The sequence below is a fragment of the Mustela erminea genome, chromosome 4, assembly GCF_009829155.1.
Source record: "Mustela erminea isolate mMusErm1 chromosome 4, mMusErm1.Pri, whole genome shotgun sequence".
NCBI classification, from domain to species: Eukaryota; Metazoa; Chordata; class Mammalia; order Carnivora; family Mustelidae; genus Mustela; species Mustela erminea.
The window spans coordinates 95,118,003-95,132,328 of record NC_045617.1 but is presented as its reverse complement, the minus strand read 5'-3'; the positions used below and the strand labels follow the sequence as shown (position 1 = coordinate 95,132,328).

General features: G+C 36.3%; 1 long non-coding RNA gene across 2 annotated transcripts; it reads left to right on the top strand.

Moving 5' to 3' along the window:
* Nucleotides 1-4,819: 4,819 nt before the first annotated feature.
* LOC116587807 lies at nt 4,820-11,601 on the top strand. 2 transcript variants are annotated; one of them, XR_004284651.1, is made up of 4 exons: nt 4,820-5,026; nt 6,383-6,521; nt 8,369-8,498; nt 11,472-11,601. It is a non-coding gene; the product is annotated as an uncharacterized LOC116587807 (long non-coding RNA). The 2 variants fall into 2 exon arrangements; XR_004284652.1 differs by lacking the exon at nt 6,383-6,521.
* The last annotated feature ends 2,725 nt before the right edge of the window (nt 11,602-14,326 follow it).

Here is a 14,326-nt window from a genome sequence, read left to right as displayed (position 1 = left end):
TTAAAGAAAATGTTTATTCTGCTGTTTTTATTTGGGATGTTCTGTATATATGGGTTCATCTGGTCTAATGTGTTGTTCAAATTGATTTGTCTAGATGAACTATCCATTGATACAAGTAGTGTGTTAAAGTCCTCCACTATTATTGTAGTACCTTGAATTTCACCCTTTATGTCTGTTAATATTTGCTTTACAATGTGCTTCTATATTGGGGGCCTAGATATTTACAGTTGTTATATTCTATTGTAGTTTTCCCTTTGTCATTCTGTAATGCTCTTCTGTGTGTCTTACCACAGGTTTTATTTTCTCTATATTGTTTGAAAGAAATATTGTTACCCTAGCATTTTTTTCTCATTTCTATTGCAATGGAGTATCTTTTTTCATCTCTTTAGTTTTCGGTCTGAAGTGAATCTTTTGTAGGTAGCATATTGATTGGTCATTTTTAAGCCATTTGACCATCCTATGTCTTTTGATTAGAACATTAGTTCATTTACATTTGTATGTAACATTAGTTCATTACACTTAAAACAATTATTGGTAATTATAAACCCATTTCCACTTTGTTAATTGTTTTCTGGTGGTTTTTCTAGTGCCTCTTTATTCCATTCTTCCTTCTCTTCTTGTTTAATGACTTCAGGGTTATCCTCAGATTCCTTTCTCTTCATGTTTTTTGTCGATTTTGTCAGTTATAGGTTTGTGGTTTATCATTACCTTGAGGTTCATATAAAATATCCCATGTCAGTTTCGCAGTGAGTTTAAGTTGGATTTCTTAAGTTCAAACACATCTATAAGCACTACCTATTTACTCCACTCACCACGTTTTATGTATTTGACATTGCATTTTACGTATTTTCATCTTGTAAATTTAATTATTGTGCTAATTTTACTACTTTTGTCTTTTAACATTCATACTAGCTATATAAGTGACCTACTACTTTATATTTGTTTTTACCAGTGAAATTTTTCTTTCATAATGTTCTTATAGTTATGGCCTTTTCTACTTATTGAAGTTCCTTCAGTATTTCTTGTGCAGCTGGTTTAGTGGTGATGAACTCCTTTTTTGTTTGTCTGGGAAAGTTTTTCCTTCAATAGCTTTTTTTTTTTTCCATTCAGCAATTTGATTATATCATGCCACTCTCCTCTAGCCTACAGTTTCTACTAAAAATAACAGCAATATTATTACGTGCATTTCCTTACAGGTATCTAGTAGCTTTTCTCTAATTACATTTAATATTTTCTTTTATCTTTAATTTTGAGATTTTCGTTATTAAGTGTAGTAGTGTGGTCCTCTTATTCCATTTCTCTGTACTTCCTAGACCTGGATATCTATTTCCTTCCCTGACTTAGGAAACTTTTCAGCTATTGTTTCTTTAAATAAGCTTCTTGCTTCTCTCTTTCTCTCTCTCTTTCTTGTAGTACTCCTATAATGTGAATGATAGTTCTCTTCATGTCCCAGGGTTTCCTTAATCTATTCTCTTTTTTCATTAATTCTCTTTTTACCTTTTGCTGTAGCTTAGATGATTTCTATCTGTCTTTTAGGTCACTAGATTCTCTTCTGCTTTGGATACCCTCTTGTGTGTGTGTGTGTGTGTGTGTGTGTGTGTGTGTGTCTGTGTTCTTTTTCATTTTAGTTTTTATGTTCTTTAGCTGTGATTTTTTTTTCTTTCATCTCTTGTTGAAGTTTTCATTGAGTAATTCCTCTTTTTACTCAAGTTTTGTGAATAGTTTTGTGACTGTTATTTTGAACTTCTTATCAGATTGCTTATCTCTGTTTTATTTAGTTCTTTATCTAAGGCTTTTTTTTCCTATTGCTTCATTTAGAATATGTTTCTCTGTATCCTCATTTTATCTGAGTCTCTATTTTGTTTTTGTTTCTATATTTTAAGTAGGTGAACTACATCTTTTGGTCTTGAAACTAGTGACCTTATGCAGAAGGTATCCTTTGGGGACCTAGAAGGTAATCCCCCATGGTCATCAGGACCAGGTTCTTGAGAGATGGGCCTTGTGTAGGCTCATGAACTATCCTGTTGTGCCTGAGCTGGGCTGTGACTATGACAGGTATGCTGGTATGTGGGGCCTTCCCCCATTCCCAGGCAGGAGTTGCTTTCAAGGGTTGGGTAACTGTGAGTAGGACAGTTTGGGGAGGTTAGTTTCACCAAGGAAAGCAGTGCTAGGGTAAGTTCTGCTAACAAGGTAAATGGATAATGTCAGAACAGCTGCCCACCACTGTCAGGGCAATTAGGCTAAATAATAGTGAGAAAAATGACTCCCCCCAGCTCTTCTGTTCCCAGAGAAAGTTCCCACTGATCTCTCTTCTTCCAGCACACACCCTGAAATCACTCAATAAGTCTCCTTCACATATGGTCCAGGTGCTTTTCAAACTGCTCCTTTTGTGCTCGGTCTTAAAGCAATGTAAATTGCGTGTGGGTACTTTAAGACTGGCATCCTGGTTTCATATAACCCACCCTCTTTCCCAGAATTAGGTCCCACTGATTTTCAAAGCCAAGTATTTGGAGGGCTTGTCTTCAATGTGTAGATCTCCATAGCAGAGAGTGCCCAATAGAGCCTTAGACATCTTGCTCTTCTGAGAGAACTTCTGTGCGTGTGATATCTTCTCACTTGTGGGTTGTTCTGCTGGGGGTTTGGTTCCCAACCAGACCACGTCTCTGTCCCCCACACTTTTCAATGTGGCTTTTTCTCTATAGCATTAGCTGTAGAAAGTGGTTCTGCTAGTCTTCTTGTCATTCTCAGCTGCTTTGTATGCAGGTGCAGTCTTGGTGTATTTGTGTGAAGAAATATACTCAGGCTCTTCATACTTGACCATCTTTGTCTCACTCATAGAAATTCCTTCAATAACTAACACTTGATAATAAACTAAATAAACTAAAACTATTTTGTACAAGATTTAAGGTACAAAAAGCCAATTATTTTTATTGGCTACCATAACAGTAGGTTGTTATGGATATATTCTCAGTTACTACTAATACTAATATTTCTGTCACTTTCAGATATAACAATCTAGTAAATAGTTTTTAGTTGTAATTTTTGTCATAACAGAGTTAAGAGAATCCTACTTGCCAAATCATTCTACCACTTCTAGGTTGACATTATTGGAAATATGACTTTCAGAATTGTCTTCAGAAATCTCCCAGTGCCAAGCACAGTATATTGGATAGCTGCCCCCCAGTCTATGAATGCAATGAGAATATGGGTGATACTGAATTTTTCAATTCATTGCATAGGTCTATAAACTTATAACAATGACCTGAATGTTTTTTAAACATTATTTTAGAAAACTTAAGAAAGGTGTTAGCATCATTTTAAATATTTGCAGTGAGGGCAGCATCTTTTGTTTTCTCAACAGATGGAATTGAAGTTTAGCAATAGTCAAAATTTAGGGGGTGCAAGACTGGTAAATTATATATAGATGCAAGATAAATCATGAAAATAAGCCAAAACAAAACAAAACTGCAAATAATGAGATAAAAGATTTTCTGTGACCTCTTAACTTCAGGAGTCAGTCCAGATAGTAACATTCCAAAGAAAGCTTAATCAAAATAGCATAAATAAAGTATCCACTAATAATGAGACTACCATGAAATATAATACTTGATTAAATATGTAAGATGTGATACTCAATAGTAGTAATTTGACCTTATGAAGTAATGTGCATGAAATAGTTGTTTTGAACTGTTTCCTGGTTTTACATAAAACTATTACATACAGTATTTACCTTGAATTTTCTTGTTTAGAGAATTAGAAATAATTTTTAAATAGAATGCCACACTTAATAATATAGAATAAATTTTATGAAAAACTTAATGTGTTCTCAATAATTTTAGAAGGCTCAAATAGATCATGCATCTGGGTTTCTTTTTTTAGAAATTTATTTGTATATTATCATATTTACTTATATTACATTCCCAGTCAGCTATGGACTAAACTTCTAAAATATACTGCATCATATGAAGTGACTGAAAAACTTATCTCTGTCTCATTTTTCTATTTTTTCCCCCACCTCCACATTATTTCTATCCTCTTGGAATTTCCCATTGTTATCAGCTACTAGAAAACATTGAAGCTGAAAAGAATGCAATTAGGTATAGGGAGTAATGACTGAATTTGGCTTACCCCAGGATGAACATGAAAATTTTCAGAACTGTGAGCAGATTTATGTGAAAGAACCAGGAGAAGAACCGACAAATTGGTAAAGCATATTATCAAGTCAATGGTGAAAAGTAGGACAAAAGTGTAGTGTACAGCTAGTATACTTGTATTTTTAAATGTTTGGTTGTAAGTCAAAGTAATAAAAAACTCACATTCCACGAACACTATTCCCATCTATGTCATGGATATATTTGCCAAATGCTAAATATTCCTTCATAAGTTTTTCCTTTCATTTGTTATACTGAAAGCAGTTTTTAGATGAAGCTTTATATGACACATTAAACACTTCATACCCATTAGCTTATCATAGTTAAATTGCACTTTATTTTCTTTCTTAGCTCCATAAGAGACTAGAATCCTTTGAAATCTAGTGGGAGCCCCACCTGTATCTCCTGTCTCAGACACAAAGCACTTTCACACATTCTTTAGGCTCAGATGAACACAGTGTGAAAGTTAATAATGTGATGTTTGGTCTAACATGTAGCTGTGTGTGTATATCACCCCTCCCCAACTCCCAACCACACCCTATACTAAACACTAAACTCTAGGTGTTCTGTATCTTATCACATCATAATACAGTGTCTAATTCTGACATGCATATTTTAAAACTCTCTCATTCAAACGTTATCTCCAACCATGTGTTGATTCACAATGACTAAAAAGAAAAGTGATTTATGTATCAGGGAATCCATCTATTATTCACAATAGGAGATATACCTAAATCCTTATGAAGCTATTCTTTTCCCATTATCTTGGTACTTGGAAGACTTCATCACTAAGCAGAAAGCTGCTTGCTAAGTAAGGACTTTCTGATTAGTAGATAGATGCCCTTAAAAAATCTTTCATAGGACTGATATTCCTGGTGAGTCACCTATCCTTACCACAGATTTCAACCTAATATACTTAATATATATTTATATGTTGTAAAATTACATATATTTATTTATATGTTATATATAATTATTCTATATATATGGATATTTTCTTTCTGAAATTATCAAGGTATAAGAACAAATTACTTGATGCTGCTTCACTCTCTTTACAGATACCATGAAAATCACCATTTTTATGGACTTTTGTTATCCATTCTCATTCATGCCTCATGTAATAATAATATTCAATTCAACTCAGGAAATACAGACCTAAAACTGTATCCTTTAGTTCTTAAAGAGTACTGAATATTTATGGTACCACCACCTCAGTCTCTTAAAATGTTTTTGATTTTAGCCACTGTTGTCAATAGTTCCATTCTATACCTGGTAAGAATCTCCTGTTTTTGCAAACTGAGTGTCATACACTCAGGTCAAGAAGAGATCAAAGAAAGAGGCCGAGCACTCCAGATTGGTAGATGGCATTTTAATTAGCAACGGAACTTTGTAGGCTCATCTCAGGTGGCTGTAAAATGAGTAGATCTCTGTAACCACCCAGCAAATCTTTAAAGTTTATGTAGAGGCCTTAACTGGCTATCAGTCATATATGCTATCCAGATTGTCTCAACAGCACATTAGTATCCCAAGGCTATGTTTAAAGGCAGACTATAGTGCAGGAAAGACAAGCTGAATGTATATTCCAAGGATGGGAGGTAGTGAGGAGACTGATTGCCTGGGTCCAGCTTGCTGGTCAACTGGTGATCATGTCTTTTCCTTGACCTCCTCTGATACTTCATCTCTCATAACCAGCTAACCAGCTCTTAAATCTCATATGTCCCCTTCTTCTGTAGTGTGCTCTGAATAGTCAGAGAATTTTATTAACATGGAGGTAGCTCATTTGATGGCTGTCTGGTTCCACTGGAGGCAAATGCCACAGCTACAATACAGTCACATGTAAGAGAAACACATTAAGACACTTTAAAAAAAAAAAAGACACTAATTTCCAAAATCAGTGGCAATTTTTTCTACCAAGAGCCCCATGATTCTAACCACTGACTTATTAATTTGCCTAGTCTGAGTGTCAGACAGTCAGGGCATCTACCTGTGCTTTAATAAAGATGACACATTAGCAGACTCCTTAGGTATGAATACATACCATTATGCTTGGTTAATGGTACAGTACCTCTTTGTGAGACAGTAGTAATATCCAAAGTCATCTTGTTTTGGATCACAGCTTTTCTTGTTAGAGATATTTCAGTATTCAATAAGGATAGGCTTTGTAAGCTATCATTTAAGATTTGCTGGGTGGATTTAGTAAGGGATTCTCTCTGTGATATGATGTCGTCCAGGTCAACGAGGGAACAAAGAGATGGCAGTCAAATGATCATACCAGTCGAAAACAGAACATTGCCCACCTGATCTTGAGGAGATCGAGGTTGTCAGTTTTAGGAACTTGACCTGGTGATACATACCGTACATGTTGGCAAGGTGAGCATTATTAGGCATGAGGGAATGGACAGCGGGCGGGATCTGCCAGTACATGTCCTCTACTCTTCTCCCACTTTCAGTGGTGTATGTTCCATTCCAGGGATAGTGTGTTTCAACAGGTCCAGCTTTCAGCTGAACAATGGGATCCCCACAGAGATTGAGTAGTCCCCCCTCACTGAGGAATGTAAAGTAACTCCTTCATCCTGGTGGGACATCCCAAAGCAAATTCCAGTAGATGATGACTTTCTCATGGATGTTGGAGCTTGGTGTTCCCAGCAGCATAGCATAGTGAGCCACACTGAGAGTTGGCATAGTGGCTGTTTTGCTTGACCTCCAAACTTTTCGGTACTCTGTGTGTGGTTTCCAGTCTGGCATATGGTGCAATAGGCCCTACTAATTGTCATTCAAATGTATTAGAACTTGGGGCAATACCCTCGGCCACAGGGCCAAGGTGATTTTTCCTATTATTAATTTTATTTCTTGCCTTAATATTTCCATTTTTCCTTTTTTACCAACCCCACTTGTATGGGTCAGAGGGGAGATGAAATCTCCATTTGAGGTCATGTTCCTTTGCCCAGTATGGCATAACATGACCTTTGAAATATGAGCCCTGATCATGGTCTATTCAACAAGGGTATCTGTAAATGGTACTCAGCTTTTCTAATCCCTTAATGGTGCCATTTGGGTGTGTGCAGCAAAAAGGGAAAGGTTGGGTTAAGTTAGACTAAGTGTACATACCAACCAGCTATATTTAGAACACTCACATGGAGAGAGATAACCAATATAATCCATGTTTCAATTCCTCATCTCTTGGAACTCTGGTGGATGACCCCAGATTTCTTTGGCAGTTGCCTCGGGTATCGTTTAAAACATGGATTGCTTGCTGATGTATTAACCAAATCACTGTATTTCAAAGGCAACCCAGCATCTTTGGCAATACACCATCCTACCCAGGCACAATATCGGCCACTCTTCTTAGGCACCCAGTCTGTTATATCTCCTGAGGGGACAGTTGTTAGGGTTTGCTCCCAGGCTAGGGCATCAACCTTCTGATTGGTAGGGGGTGTCAATGCCTTATGACCTAGGGCATGGTAGACAGTGAGGAATGCTTTAGGCTTTTGCAGGTGAACTTAAATGACCTCACGAATATCCTGACCTCAAAAGGACCCATTGATGATCATCCACCCCTTGACTTCCCATTGTGTAAGCCATAGGAATAATCCCTTTAGAACAGCCAGCTATCAGTATATAGGGTTAATGGCCAGAGCTCATGAGTGATGACCAGCCAAACAACTCTGTGTTTAGCCTAGTGACTGCTGTGTGAGAGGCTGTATACAGAGAAATTCTGTTTACACTGCTAAGAGCAATTGATTTGTGAAAGTATATTGGGTTTCTGGTTCCTTCTAGACCTGGGACCAAAAGGGTCCTTTCTTTCTGTTGTCTCTGCCATAGCACTTAACCTATACCTTTGGAAGTCAAGATGCATCTAACTCAAATTGTAGCCCTGTTTGGATGATATCCAGAGCTTTAATTTGCTTCATTAGTATTTTTGTTTTCTCAGAGGTGGCTTGCTGCTGTGAGCCCCCCGTCTCACGTGTGCCTTTTCATTACCAGGTGGCATAAGGGATGAAGGCACTATGCCAGGTGGGAAATATCCTCTAAAACCTCCAAATCCTTACAAAGGTTTGCCTCACTTTCATCTTCCTAGAGGTTAGATGGCATTATACCTTATTAATTACAAGTTCTGACAACATACATTTTACACACCAAGTGAGTCCCCAAAATGTTATGGTAGTGTCTGGGCCTTGAGTTGTCTACAGGTTAATTGCCTGTTCTTCCCATCATAGATGTTCCAGCAATGTGTACACAGTGTTTTGAAGCAGAGACAAGTCATCTTTTCAGATGTTCCAGGAATTCTCTGGAATTTCTTCTCAGATGTTTCAGGGATCCTCTGGAATTTCCCAAAGTTAGTTCAAGGTCAGTAAAGACCTCATTTAGAATTTAATTTTGGGGAACTTTCTCAAAAATATCAAAAGGGGGAGTTAAAACAATGGATTATAAAGGAGTGTAAGTCACTGTGAAACAATACTCAGCTATGTATTTAACCAAAATAAAAAATACTTCAGTGGCAAATACAGAAGGTACATAAGTATTAAAAAACCTTAGCTATTTTTATAGAGGGCTCAGTTTTATTAAGTAATCAAAGATGTAGTAAAAACAACATGAATCACAGGAAATTATTTTGATAAAACACAATGTTTTCTAGGCATATTACTTAAAAGGCAAAACAAAATAAAACAAAAAACCTTTCATAATCCCATCAAGAACAGACCAAAGTTCAAAAATATCTCTGGGCAGATAGAAGAAAATTTTGTTTTACATAAGTACAACTTGGTATTAAAGTCTTTCTTTTTTATAAAGCCAATTTAATAAATTCAATTTTGGTAGTACTCCAAAGGTAGAAAAATATCACATATACATAATAAATAACCCTAGACATACATAACCACACAGATACCCCAAGACTTTCAATCTATAACTTTGGCCATGATTTAGGTAACCACTCACATGGCTAAATGCTTCTATTAATATTTATGGAGAAGAGCAATGGAATTTAACTAACTTGGCTATTGACATAAAACAACAGGGATAAAACTAGTCCTAAAGCCAAGTATCTATAGCCTCGATATTATGAGTTATTATCACATGTGTCTCATAGAGATTGAGATATTAGCCTAGTCCTTGCTTTACATGTATGTATATTATTTATAAAGATATTTTAGTCCTCATTTCTCTGAAAGTATCTTATCACCTATGCCCAACTGATACACTTCAATAGACATTATCAAAATTAATTTGAAACATAAGTTTATATCAACTAATCTTTAGAGATATACAGTGGTTACTTTATGTTCCCCTATTAAATATTTAATACATTAATATTTGCTCTCTGTGTTAAAAATGCCATTTTTTTACCCTAAAGTTGTTATGATTATATGTGATTTCCTGTGATCTCTGGATAGGTTTTAAAAATGTAATGTCAGAGGAATTTTTATGAAGTTTAAAATAAACACTTGAATATCAGAAACTTAAGCATAAAAGATAAGTAATGTAAATCTGCTACAACTTTAAGATAAATCAGCAAATTTCCTTTAACAATAGAAATCTTTCTGTGACTGCTAGCTGCAGCACAAAATTATTGAGGTATACTGAAAGACAAGAGGTTTTCAGGTACATTAAGTATGTGTCCATGAGGGAAATAATGAATTGCTTAGAAATGCTACAGAAAGCAGAGGGTCTCAATTCTTCTAGCAAGATATTATTTTTACCAGATTTATATTTTATGTTTCAGTTTTTATTTTTCCTCATAGATTTCAGTTTATGTTGTAAAGACCAAGGCCTCTAAATATAAAGAGATACATCACCAACTGAAAAATCTTATTCACAAGAAAGGCTTTATCTTTCCTCTGGATATTATAATTTTCTTTTTTTCTAAAACTACTGACATTGTAATCTTGATTTCCAGACTACATAATTTAAAACAGTGGCTATTATCTACATAATAGTGGTCATCTTTGAAAAATAAACTAATAAGTTGTTATTTTTATTAATGTTTGGATTAAAAGCACTGCTTCAAAGTTAACATTTTTTAATAATAACTTTTTATAAAAGAATAGTAAAATCTTACTCCAGTTTTGGTAATGGTGGCTCTTCCCCAAATATTTCCTTCGTTAGATTCTGGTGGATAGATTGGCTGATGAATAACTTGAATTTCCATTGCTAATAGAACTTTTCTTTGCCTTTTCTCTGGTGACCGGGGACATTTTGCGCAGTGTAGACCCTCACAAAAAGCGTGATGACTATGGACTCTGAAAAACAATCTGAGGTTTTGAAGTGGCCGGGGGCGGGGTGGAAGGTCGGGGTACCAGGTGGTGGGTATTACAGAGGGTACGGATTGCATGGAGCACTGGGTGTGGTGAAAAAATAATGATACTGTTATGCTGAAAATGAAAAAAAAAAAAGCGTGATGAACTAGATTGGTTGCTGTCAGATGACTTTTCTATCAATCTACTAGAAATAGTAATATTCTTCTGATTCTCCTCAGCACTATCTCACAAGCACCTGGGGTAATACCTGGCACATACAAGGCACTTAACACTTGTTTGTGGAAAGAATTCATGAACTTTCAACTTATTAATTCTGATTGTTTTTCGATTTTTTAAATATTAAAAATTTATATGCAGAACATTCAAGGTATGGTTCTGTGAGTTTTGACACATGTATACTGTCATGAATGTACAACTCAAAATACAGAACCATTGCAACACATCCAAAAATTTCCCAGTAATCCAGTACCAGTGCTTAACAGCCTCTAATCTCCTTTTTGTCCCCTTTTTGTTTTACCTTAAAAGAATGTCATATGAATGGAAATGTACAGAGTGGAATTTATTTTTTTAGTCCACTTTTACTTAGCATACAGCATTTGGGATTAATCTATATTATGTTATGTAAATAAATAATTGTCTTTCAATGGTAAAGTCTTCATGATCAAGGTCTAACCTTCTAAAGTGTACCATTTGTGATTGTGCTAACATCCATTAAAGTAACAGAATTGAGGGCCACCTGGGTGGCTCAGTCAGCTGGGCTTCAGACTCTTGGTTTTAGCTCAGGTCATGATCTCCATCTTGGGATGAAATCTTGCTTCGGGGTCTGCATTAATCTTGGAGTCTGCTTCAGATTCTCTCTCCCTCAGCCCTTCCCCAACTGGTGCTCGTGTGCTCTCTCTCTCAAATTAAATAAATAAATAAAATCTCTCTCTCTCAAATAAATAAAATCTTAAAAAAAATGGGAAGTAACAGGATTGAGTCACAATTAGCAGTTTTAAGAAAAAAATACTACTTTGTAAAATTTTAACTCTAAACAAATTATTTTGGTTCTTCTCTCATGCAGCACCCCTCATTTCCAGGTTGGAATCCTAAAGGGGGAAGAAAGTTTGATATGTCAGGAGAGGAGTAAGAACTGGAAAACATAGAGAAGAAATATGTCAATAGCTAAGAGATGATTATTGAGAAAAGAGACAAAAATAAATCAGAAATATGGGCATTTATTTATTGGTAATAAAGACAACTATGTCCGTGATTTTGACTCTAGATTTTTTTCCCCCACCTTAGTTAAAACATTAGATAACATGAATTCTTCCTGACTAGAAAATTTACATTGCCAGGATGGATTTCTGTGGGTAGAAAGACATGAGATCTTAGTGGTTTCATCGCACAGATCCCAGGAAGTCCTTTTAATACAATAAGTAATGATTTCTTCAGTTCTGCACAAGACAGAAGCAGAATTGTTGGACACAAGGAATTGTGATTATGAATGGAGACAGAAATAGTTTACAAAAGGAATATATTTGAATCAGAACAGCTATCTAAACAGCCCAATTTGTTAGGGCCAATTTAATGTTAAACCTGTTTAACTATTAGGGCCTGCTTAGCCAGAGCAATTCCATATTGCCTAGGTAGCCATATTGTTGTTTACATCCACGGACTTCATTCCAGGAATAAACGCCCCTGTAGTTCCTGGTAGGGTTCTGGGTATCGATCCCAGGAGTAAATGCCTTAACAATAGAAGCCACGTACCTTGGGTTTGCGGTTATGCCCTATAAAACCAGCCTGTGAGATCAGGAGGGGGTCGGTCTCTTCGGAGGTGGACCTGGCTGGTCAGTCTGACTTCTAATGCTTGGCATAGAATAAAGCTTCACATAACTTTCACTTTGTCTCAGTCTCATTCCCCTGGCCGGTCAGTCTAACTTCTAATGCTTGGCATAGAATAAGGCTTTGCAGAACTTTGTCTGTCTCGTTCCTTTGATAACGGACCCCAACTCAATTCATTAAGCACATTTTCCAGTAATTTTTACAATATTCACTCTCTGCAATGAGCCAAGCATGACTAATTAGAAAATAAGATAGGGTAAGATTCTGTCCTTGAGGATCTTGTACTCTAGCAGGGAATATAGACAGAGTGGCATTAGAAGGGAGAGAATGACAGACGTGAAATCATATAACAAAGGGGACAAGATAACTACATGTATGAGAAGGAGGGAAAACTCCTCAGGTATGAGGCAGACCAGAAAGTTCAATGGTAGATTCACAGAGATTGAAACCAGAGGAGAGAGAAGCATATGTAATCGAATCAAGTGTAAAACAATGGGAAGAAGCTGTGCAGTAAAGGCTTAGCTCAGGCCTCGGCTGCTCAAACTGCACATTCCCAAAGTCTTCAGCACTTGCCCTTTTTTCAGTTCCTGGGAAGTGACCCCTTAGCCCTTGTATTATCCTGCCCGATAAGAGTGTCTGTATACTTGAGGTTCTGGGGCAAGTCAGATACCTTAATGCCAACAATATGACTGACTCATGGTGAACACTTGTTTCTATATGCCCAAGTCTTTGGGTCATGCTGTATCAGTGATGCTAAAGTCCTGAGTGCTAAATCCATCATGCAGGAGCCTGCAGGCCTATGTGACTGACCCCCCAATAAGAACCTTGGACACAAGGTTCAGGTGAGCCCTCACTGTCAGCCTTATGGATTATCACATATTGCTGCTGGGGGAATTAAGTGCCTTCTGTAATAGTCTACTGGGATAGGACACCTGTAAGCTTGCGTGTGGTTTTTCCTACACTTGGTTTAATTCATTTTCTCCCTTTGCTGAATTTAATCTGTATTCTTCTGCCAGAATAAACTACAACTGTGGTTGTCACAGGCTTTTTTGTTTGTTTGTTTGTTTGTTTGTTTTGTTTTGTTTTGTTTTAGTATTTTGAGCTGTTCTCATGACTCATCGAGCTTGGGGGCCCCTGACACAGAGGTGGATTCAGAATGTCCCTGACAGAATGAAGAAGAAAAATTGTGGGTGTCAGGTTTATGGTCTGGGCAGTTAGAAAGGAAAAGAGTTGCAGTCTGCTGGATTGCATTTCTTTTCTCTGAAGATCTATTTTGCTGAAATAGAATCAGGTGAGCATGTAGGAGTTAGGGAAAGGGCTCATGTTTTGAGGGGAGTTTATAAGAATTGAAAATTGTAATGTTGAAAATCAGAGGGCTAACCTGGGAAAGTTTGTGGTATTTGAGGAAACTTGAGAATTTATTTAAAGTCTTAAATCCTTAATTTAGGGTGATCTCTGTCTATAAATTTGTAGGCTTCTCTTTAGTTGTGCTCTATGATTCCTTCAGTGGTTGGGTTTTTATCAAGTTATGAGAGAAGGACAGTGTCATTAGAAAGCATTAGGCTGATGATATAAAAATGGTTGATTTCATCTATACTGAATAAGGAATACAGGAGGAGGCTGAAAACAAGGAAGAAATCAAGGAGTCAGTGGATCATGGGTCCCACTGAGATGAAAAACAAAAAACCAAATTAGGGTACTTGATACATTTGAGACACTGAATGGAACTAAGAGTTATGATACAAGATAGGATAATAAGATGGCTGAATTCAATACTTGAATTAAATACTTTCTCTTTAGTAGTGGCCATAAGGAATGTCTCCAGAATGAAAATAATCTCTAAATTTGTGCCATAGTCATGGAAAGCAGGCTAAATATTTTTTAAAATGATTAAGTGAATACTAATATTTATGCTTTCTTATTAACATATTCAGGTACTTGTATGGAAGAAAAGCCACTGAAAATATTTAGACATGTAGTATATGAATTTCAAATGTCAAGCCATACTCAAAGGAATACATGAGAATTCCCTGATCCCACACCCTCATCCACACTCAATTTTATCAGGTCTGATAATTTCTTTTAAAAATGAAT